Here is a 10,090-nt window from a genome sequence, read left to right on the forward strand (position 1 = left end):
GCCAATTCCCTCCTGTTGTTATTAACTGGTATGACTAATGTTCTCTCTTTGCATCTGTATACAAGATTAAAAGATAACTTGTGTATAATCGTGTTCAGTTCCAAGCTTTCTGACCAAATTATGGTTCTTGGGTTCTTGATAGATGTGACCTGTTGCACATGTTTGGGAAGGTATAACTCCTTCTGCCCATGGAAGGTGAGCAAACCCCTCCTGAAATTCATGACTGCTTTAGCTACGATAGATTGTATTCAATGTGCAATTGTCGAACTCTTATTGCCTCATGAGACCTAGGTTAGAGAACTTCCAGCTTTAGATAAGTTGGCAGTCTAGCTTTTGAGCACTCTCATAATCTCTGAATTCATTGCCATGCTGAATTAAATAACACAAGAGAGTTTTCAGCTGATACGTATAGTCGTAAAGGTAGAGAACACTTGTTACTAGGTGATTGATGAACATTGATTGAGCAAAAAGACTCGAGCTTGCTAATTTTTATTCCTAGAACCTCCTGAGTTTAGTATGGTGAAGGTGATTTTATTCTCTTCTATTTTTTCTTCCCCACCAATGCCAAAAACAGCATATTTCATTCACCTTTGATTATTGCAATCGGAATTTTTAGTGCGTATTGTTAAGTTTGATGTTCCTCTAGTCTGAAGTCTTTGAAATCCAGTCATTCTTTTTGCGTAACTTATGTTTGCTAGCCTCTTCAACACTCGACATTGCATTCCTTCATCAGGATTTCACAAACTCTGCTGGTTAACTATATAAATCCCGGAAAATAAACCATTTCTTCCATCTGTCACACCATACATACAACACATCTCTCGCTATCCCACAATAGTTGATTATTCCATAAGCACACTCATCAAGTTAAAAAAGACCCAAAAGCGCTTTGTTGTCATTGACCCTGCAAATTTCGTCAATATTGATGCCTCTCTCTCTCTCTCACAAAAATCAAAAAAGAAATAAAGAAAAAGAGAGAGGGCCGCCATTCAAAAGATCAAAGGTTCATCCTTGTTAGAGTATGTGATGGGCCTAATGGGCCCATTAGTCTTAGGGTTAATTAGAGATAAGGGTCGCTTGCTTAGGGGTCAAGTAAGCCTTGCTTGGGAGTCAAGTAAACCTCTCTATATAAAGAGAGGAGATGTATCAATCTAATCAAGCAAATTAAGAAGGAAATCCCTTCCCTCTTGCCCGGCCGTGGGCAAAAAGGGAATGGATTTCCTTCTTAATTCTTGCTTGATTAGATTGATACATCTCCTCTCTTTATATAGAGAGGTTTACTTGACTCCCAAGCAAGGCTTACTTGACCCCTAAGCAAGCGACCCTTATCTCTAATTAACCCTAAGACTAATGGACCCATTAGGCCCACCACATACTCTAACAATCCTCAAGCAGGAAGAAATAGTCAGCAGTGCTTCCATATTCATGTGCAGAATGCAGAATGGCTAATCATGCTACCTATGCAATATTGATAGCTTGAGTATCAGTCGCATCCTCGGATCACCTTGCATTGCATAAGCCTCTCAATCATTTCTTTGGCATGAGTCCATTCCCTCCCACATCCTTTGGACACTACAATTTTTTCCAATGACTGGAATGTGAAGACTTCTTTGCACTGGAGTTGAACTCTTATTTAGCTTTACAATCTTGATTTTAGATTTGCTCATTCTTTGAATTACCATACCAAGATCCAGATAAGCTCTCCACAGATATAAAGTAGATAGGAAAACACTTTGGCCAATGGCCAGTGAGGACTATAATTATGTGACGAGAGTAATTCCGGATCATGATGAGGTAATTTCACTGGTTGCCTGCTTTTGGGAGGTTAACGAAAGGAAAAAATTCTTGGCTACTCTTGTTTCCTTTTCTTCTTGAAAATGAAGTCAAACAACCTAGTGACATAGTGTTCAAAACTTTGAAAACTATACTGTTGATGCTGATCACTCTCGTAAAATGAAACCTGTTCCCAGAACTCTCCAGTTCCCTCATGGCAATGAATAGGAGTTGTTATTTTAGGCTGTGCTCAATTGTTAGCTTGCTGCTTTGATAAGTTTGTGGGAAGTGTGTCTGTCCGAAGTTCATGAGGATTTTAAGAATTGTTTGCACATGAGCACTTGTTTGCAATCTCTCCATGCTAAGCTTTCAGGAGTTTCAGAAGTACAGAAGGGCAATTTGAATCAGGAGCGCAGGTCCTGTAAAGAAATGTGGTCTGCCGTGCACCACAGTCTCAGATATATTTTTCCTTGATGGGAGTAAGCAAGGGAGAAGCCAGAGATAAATCATACTACATGTATTTCTCTTTGTAGCAAGGATGTATATAGTGAAGAGGGAATGTATAGTGATCCCACGTCTTTTCCCCCCTTAAGCTTCTGTAGCACTTCCCCAATGATGAGTGGTAGTAAAGCAGACCAAAATTTTCATTCATTCTCCTCAGTATGTGCATCTATTTTCCGTCAACGCAATTCTTTGCAACATTGTCGTACCTCAAATGCTTCACCGATTTTGATTTGACCTTTCCGACCCCCTTTGGATACGTAACTAGAAACCGTGGCTCTGGCTAAATAACTAGTGGCGGTGTGCTTTCATGCTAGTTTTGCTCTCTCCTTGCCAAGAGCAAATCCTCTGATTTTGTATTGACAACAGAGCGCGCTGGACGCTACGCTAAGCTTTCAGGAATTTCAGAAGCACATGGGCAATCTGAATCCTGGGACGAAATCTGGTCTGCCATCTAGTGTGATTTGAGTCAAGAGGGTGAGCATCAGCAAGGAGAAGCTTGGGACGAATCATACGATTGTAGTATTTCTCTCTGTTGCCACTTTCTTGTTAACAATGTTGTGGATAATCTTTTTCTTGTACGTTCTGTCCCTACGAATTAGCCTTTCTGCTTTTTCTCTTGATATCCAGCTAGCAGTGCCTTGTTTTTCTAACTCAGCTGGTAGTGCTGACTGGAAGCATTGTGTCGGCGTGATGTCAGGTTGATTTGGCTTGAAGTTTTCTCTGACTTTTCTGAGAAACGAATCCTCTGTTTTTTATCAACGACATAAGATTACATTGTATACAACAAAGTAGCCAGGTTTAACATGGAAGGATGCAATAGGCAAAGTTGCATGCCAGGTATATATGCCGAATGCACAGCCATGACCTGAAGCTAACGGAGCATCAACATCCTCACTGAGGCATCAACATCTTTTCTTGTCACATACTAGTTTCTTGTGTCTGTTTTTTTCTTTTTCGAAACCGAGGCAAAAGATTTACCCCATCGATGATTAATTAAGAGGAAGTTTCATTAGTTGAAGACTTGAAGTGCAGCCTTTCGCTTGTTAGAGGCCAGAGACAGAGACTAACTGCATTTGATAACGTGATTTTGGAATTCACGCTAGCTAAGTCACTGGTTGATCTAATTTTAAGCTTATGCATAATGTCAACCGCTTAGTACCCAGCTTAGCAGCCAGCCCAGACACAGAGCTTCTGCAGGGTGAGTTGACCCTAGGCGTGCCAGCCCAAACATGCCTCATGCTGCAATGCCTGACCTCTTACTCTTTAACGTCGAATGCTCCTCCAACGCAGAATGCTCCTCCAACGCTTTATGCAACCTGAGCTATGTTTCTGAAACAAGACCCTATTGCAAAAAAAAAAAATCCACCACTAATTCTTTTTTCTTTCTTTTTGAAACAAGAAGCAGAAACCTTTTGAAACAAGAGCCGTGTTGTGAAAAAAAAAACTTCACCATCAAATGGTATTTTCTTTCTGACTAGTCATGTGTTGTAGAAATCTAGTGAAATAAGAACCTTGTTGCTGGAGAACAAACTGACTGTGTGAGACTTTTGGCCAGCGTGAGCGCTCGATCAGGATTGATCAAATGGTTATGCAAGCAGCGGACGTTGGGCGCGCATCAACCTACTGAAGAGTAGTATTTTCCAAATAAAAAGGTGGAGTAGAAGTTACATGGCTTTTCTAGGAGCAACTAATCAGCGAGTACTCCTTCGGGAGCCTCCTCAAGGGTCACTTTTCATGGGCTGGGAGTGCGCCACTTGTCGTGCTCTCAGCTGCCGTCACGTGTCGCGCTCTGGGCTCTTCTTTTGAATTTTTTATATTTTTCTGTACGTGTTTTCGGCTTTTAGATGGTTTTTTTAGGTTTTTTTTCTGCTTCCTAGTTTCCCCTATTCTTCTTCGTTTTGGACAAAAAAAAATGATTTTCTAGGCCAAAAACATGCTATTTTTTTCCTTCAGTGGGAGGCACGATCATGCCTCTCGAGAATGGGTTTCCATTTCACGAGGGGCACAGATTTACTTCTCGCGGAGGCATGTATTTGCTTCCGCGAGAGGCACGGTCGTGCCTCCTGGGAAAGGGAAAAAAATGTGTCATTTTTCTTTCATGAGAGGCACAAATTTACTTCTCGTGAAGGCACAAATTTGCTTCTGCGAGAGCTGGTCGTGCCTCTCGGAAAAGAAAAAAAACATGTTGTTTTTCTTCCGTGAGAGACACAGATTTACTTCTCGTGGAGGCACGGAGTTGCGGAAGCAACTAGTTAACAAGCGGTCCTTCGGGAGCCTCGCAACGATCAGCGCCACTTGGCGCGCTCTCAGACATTCGCCACGTGTCGCGCTCTGGACGCTCCCTTCAAATTTTATTTTTTTATTTTTCCGCACACGTTTTTGGCTTTTTAAACGGGTTTTTCCTGGTTTTTTCGACGTTTTGGCTTCCCCCGGTCTTCCTTAGCGTTTCGACCCAGATTTTTTTTTTCAAACTATAAGAGCTTAAGATAAAAAAGTGCCCTGAAGTCCTGCTACTGCCTCCTATCCCTTGGACCCAATCTTTGTGCTCTGTCAAGATAAGTGAGGTGGGATCAAAACTAGTGAAGAACTTGGTCTACTCAAAATCATCTTCTGGAGCAGCATTGGAAGTTAATGCAAAGGATGGTCTGCATAACTTAGATCAGGTGTTACTATTCAGTCAACTAACACAACTTCAGGAGTTGAAGATTGATAATTGCCCACCCCTAGAGTTGAAGTATTTTCTAATGCTAACCTCATTGAAGAAATTTACATCATGGTCTTCAAATCTTGGGGTGGTGCCATCGGAAGTTGAATGTGGTGGCGAATGGCAGCATCCTATTGAGTGCATTAGTGTTGGATGGTCTGGTGGTCCTAGTGGAAAGGAATTGACGCAGTTCCTGTACCACTTCCCAAAGTTGTCCAAACTTGAAGTATATTTTTGTGAAAACATAACACAGTTGGTTGTGGGGGTGGATTTGCAGCAACCAACATCACCAGTAGTATCATGGTCAACCTCTTTAGATGTTTTCTTTTCGTTTTTGAGAAAGTGCAAAAGCTTTGTGTCTCGTTGTATTGAAAGGGCAGGAACGTCAACCTCTTTAGATGTTAGAATGGATGATACAAATGGAGAAGATGAGCAGCAGCAAATAGCAGACGTGGAGGAGGCAAACACGGTGGATGATGATGGGTTGTTGCTCCTCCCTGCACATCTCTCCAACTCTCTGCAGGTGTTGGACATCGACAATCGTGGTCTGGTAGTTCATTCCCTCGAAGCCCTCCAAGCCCTAACTGCCCTTGAGTTAGACAAATGCTGGTTAGCCTCCTTTTCATCTTTCCGCCACCCTTTCCCGTCCTCCCTACTTGACCTGCACCTTAGGTCCGTGAAGGGCGTGCAGACGATGGAGACCCTTTCAAACCTCACCTCTCTCGCCCGATTAAGCATATATGGTTGCGGAGAGGATTTAAGATGCGAGGGCCTGTTGCCTCTCCTTACTCGGGGCCAGCTCAGCCATTTAGATGTCCAACGAATCCCCAATTTCTTTGGTGCGTGGGACCCTATGTGGGGGATGCAGGAGGAGCAAAATAAGAGGACAGAATCCAAACTGCAGTATCTCGAGACAGATGAGGCCTTATTTGCGGACCAAGAGATTGCGCGCTTCACAAAGGAGCAGGAGGAGGCCTTTCACCACCTCACCTCGCTCCAGCAACTGAGGTTTTGGAGATGCGACAAGCTGCAACACCTCCCTGCAGGGCTAAACAAGCTGCAGCACCTCAAAAGATTAGGGATCTGGAGGTGTCCAGCCCTCCGGTCGCTGCCCAAGGAAGGCCTCCCGAGTTCACTACGAGAATTAGATGTCGAGGATTGCGGTACCAAGGAGCTAACAGAGCACTGCAAGCAATTAAGGGGAACCATCCCAAAAGTCACACTATAGACAAATCCAAGGTAGCAAATACTTTCTTGCTCTACCAATTCCAAATTTCCATCGTTACCCTTATGTTTTTTTTTCCTGATCCCACAGGCTCCAGCTCATTTTCCTTTTGGTTTTTCTTACCTTGTTACTGCATATACTGTGCAGCTGGTCTCTCTGTCTTTGAGTTGTACATTCTACGAGTCTTGTGGAATTCTCTCCATCTATGGACAGTTGGCGCATGAGGGTCCTGTGTGGTATTTTCTTCCTGTACGTAAATCTGGTGAGTATATGCAAGATGGAGTTTGCTATTTTGACTTATTTTTTGCTACTTCATTTTCTATAGGTTGCCATTGTTCTTTACAGCTTTTCCACTTTCAGCCGCATATGGGTAATTCCAGCCCAAACAAATTCATGACATCTTATATATGTGTGTGTGAAAAGTACCTCATTTTGTTATTTTTCTGATAAAATTGTCTGCGTTCTATTAGTTTAAATCACTTTTCTTGGGCGCATGCTTTTCATTAATATATGAGTAATTGACTAATAACTGAAGGGCCTGTCTATTCATTTCAAAATTTATTGCCATTCTGTAAATTCATTTATTTATTTGTCTTGTTTCCTTTTTGGCATAGCGAAAGACTAGTTATTTATTATTAGCATTTGCTACTTGCCAATGAAAAATTTATCGATACGTGTAAGGTATTCACATTTGTTTTCTCATGTTCTGTAGGTTTTCTTGTGTTAATCCTGGTAGGCTTCTTGTATTTTGCATAACCAGTAGCTGCCAAAAGAGAGATAGTCAAAGAAACAAGAGAAGGAAGAAGAGAAAGTCCCATTTCTTCATCAAGTCGACGGACAGAGTCACACAAGGTTGCAAATGAAAATTGCAGTCTCTTCAGTATTAGTTCAGAGGAGCAGTGGATCTGCAGAGATTTTGCAGAGAGTGGTAGTTTCAGAACAGTGCAGTTTTGACAAAGTGTCATTTGAGTGGTGAAAACAGTGTTAGGATGGAACATTGATAGGTTGCACAGCAGCGATGCTCTCAGTGCTTATTTTGGCATTGATTTGTGAGAACAGCGGTTAATCAGGAACCATCCTGAAAATCATACTAGAGTACCAAGGTAAAAAAGAAGCTTCGCATATCAAGTTTCCTTGCTTTTTCCTGGTCTCGCATATCAAGTCATATTTCGGATTTGATTTACCTCATAACTGAAAAATCTAAACTCTGTGTGTTTTGATCTACTTTACAGATTCTCTACCTTGGGAGCTGTACAGTTTTTAGCCTTGCTGAATCTTCCCCATCCACACAAAGTCTGCACATGAGGATCTTGTGTTGTATCTTCTTATTGTACATAGTACTTAAATCTGGTAAGTACATGTTAAACTTCTCCAACCATATTACCGATACCTAGATGTTCCTTATTGAACTGAGAAATATCAAGAAAACTAACATGATCCTCAGCTAATGCCATTCCTTTCATGGACGAAATTTAATATGCATTCAACATTTTTTTGCTTCTTGTGCAGGTGCTCTTATGCTTGTTCTGGTTGGTTTCAAGATACTCTGCAGTTACATTTGGTCATCATTCACCAAAACTTGCTGGTGTACCTGTTCAGCTGTGAGGATCATAACTGGGGAATAACTGATATTTTGCAGATTTGCTATAGAAATTAAGGTTTGTAGTTTCTTCAGTTCGATCCTATATTGATACAGATAGGAAGTGTTCCTGCATTCATCATAAGCTTTGTTGCTAAATGAAATTTTGTTAATTACAGGAACTTTTTACAAGAATACCTTTCTAACCATCTCAGTGCTTGCGTCGAGTAAACTGAGATCTCGGGCTTTCACTAATTGGTATGCCTTGTCTATTTACATTCGTACAAAAGTTGAAAAGGGTACTCAGGTACTTGTCTTATGTTCCAGACTTTTTAGACTGAACTAAGCTTCTTGGTTGCTCAATAGACGTGGCCTGTGGAGAACTTTGGAATTCAACAATGCAGTGGTAGCAAATTGAGGAAAGGTCAGTAAACCCCTGCTGAAATTCATGATGGGTTTAGCTAAGATAGATTGTATTCAATGTGTAATTGTCGAACTCTTATTGCCTCATGAGACCTAGGTTAGAGAATTCCTGCTTTCTTGATAAGTTGGCAGCCTAGCTTTTGAGCACTCTCGTAATCTATGAATGGTTGTCATGCTGAACTAAATAACACAAGAGAGTTTTCAGCTGATACATATAGTCATAAAGGTAGAGAACACTTGTTACTAGGTGATTGATGAACATTGATTGACCAAAAAGACTTGAGCTTGCTAATTTTTATTCCTAGAACCTCCTCAATTTAGTATGGTGAAGGTGATTTTATTCTCTTCTTGATCTGGAGTATTTTTTCTGTCCCACCAATGCCAAAAACAGCAGGTTTCATTAGCCTTTGATTATTGCAATCTGAATTTTTAGTGTGTATTGTTAAGTTTGATGTTCCTCTAGTCCGAAGTCTTTGAAATCCAGTCACTCTTTTTGCGTAACTTATGTCTGCTAGCCTCTTCAACACTCAGCATTGCATTCCTTCATCGGGATATCACAAGCTCTACCGGTGTACATATTGAAATCCCAGAAAATAAACCATTTCTTCCGTGTGTTCACACCATACCTACCTATCTACATACCACATCTCTCTCTGTCCCACAGTAGTTGATTATTCCATAAGCACACTCATCAAGTTAAAGAAGACTCAAAAGCGCTTTGTTGTCATTGACCCTGCAAATTTCATCTTTATGAAGAGCTATATTCGTCAATATTGATGCCTCTCTCATCTCTCACAAAAATAAAAAAAGAAATAAAGAAAAAGAGTGAGGGCTGCCATTCAAAAGGTCAAAGTTTCATTCTCAAGCAGGAAGAAATAATCAGCAGTGCTTCCATATTCATGTGCAGAATGCAGAATGGTTAATCAAACTACTACCTATGCAATATTGATAGCCTCTCAAACATTTTTTGGCGTGAGTCCATTCCCTCCCACATCCCCTGGGCAGTACCTTTCTCCAATGACTGGAACGTGAAGACTTCTTTGTACTAGAGTTGAACTCTTATTTAGCTTTACAATCTTGATTTCAGATTTGCTCATTGTTTGAATTACCCAACCAAGCTCCAGATAAGCTTTCCACAAATATAAAGTAGATAGAAAAAACTTCGGCCACTGGCCAGTGAGGACTATAATTAAGTGATGAGAGTAATTCCGGATCATGATGAGGTAATCTCACTAGATACCTGCTCTTGGAAGGTTCAGAAAGGAATAAAATTGTTGGCTTCTCCTGTTCTCTTTTGTTCTTGATATTGAAGTCAAACCTCCTAGTGACTTGTGTCCAAAACTGGATTACTATATTGTTGATGCTGGTCACTCTCAAAAAATGAAATATACTCCCTCCTTTCCTAAATAATTGTCTTTCTAGAGATTTCAACAAGTGACTACATACGGAGCAAAATGAGTGAATCTACACTTTAAAACATGTCTACATACATCCGTATGTTGTAGTCCATTTGAGATGGCTAGAAAGACAAATATTTGGGAACGGAGGGAGTATTACCTACTGGCAATGAATACGAGTAGTTATTTAAGTGTGTGCTCAACTGCTAGCTTGCTACTTTAATAAGTTTGCAGGAAGTGCCTCGACCCGAAGTTCATGAGGGTTTCAATAATTGTTTGCACATGGGCACTTGTTTGCAATCTAGCTATGCTAAGCTTTCAGGTATTTCACAAGCACATTGGCAAGTTGAATCAGGAGCCTCAATCATTTGGCCGCGATCTGAGACTCTTTTTCTCGAGGGAAGAATCAGAAAGGGAGAATCCTGAGATGAATCATACCTTTTTAGTTTCTCTTTGTAGCCACTTTCTCCCTAATAATGCTATAA

At 40.9% G+C, this 10,090-nt stretch overlaps 1 long non-coding RNA gene across 2 annotated transcripts; it reads left to right on the plus strand.

Annotated features, from left to right (window-relative positions):
* Positions 1–5,952: 5,952 nt before the first annotated feature.
* Positions 5,953–10,090, plus strand: LOC123046813 (uncharacterized). Of its 2 annotated transcripts, none has more exons than XR_006422627.1 (7): positions 5,953–6,220; positions 6,354–6,468; positions 6,919–7,309; positions 7,439–7,556; positions 7,716–7,864; positions 7,965–8,043; positions 8,122–10,090. It is a non-coding gene; the product is annotated as an uncharacterized lncRNA (long non-coding RNA). The 2 variants fall into 2 exon arrangements; XR_006422626.1 differs by having other exon boundaries at positions 8,152–10,090.

This window comes from Triticum aestivum, chromosome 2B (assembly GCF_018294505.1).
Source record: "Triticum aestivum cultivar Chinese Spring chromosome 2B, IWGSC CS RefSeq v2.1, whole genome shotgun sequence".
Classification (NCBI taxonomy): Eukaryota; Viridiplantae; Streptophyta; class Magnoliopsida; order Poales; family Poaceae; genus Triticum; species Triticum aestivum.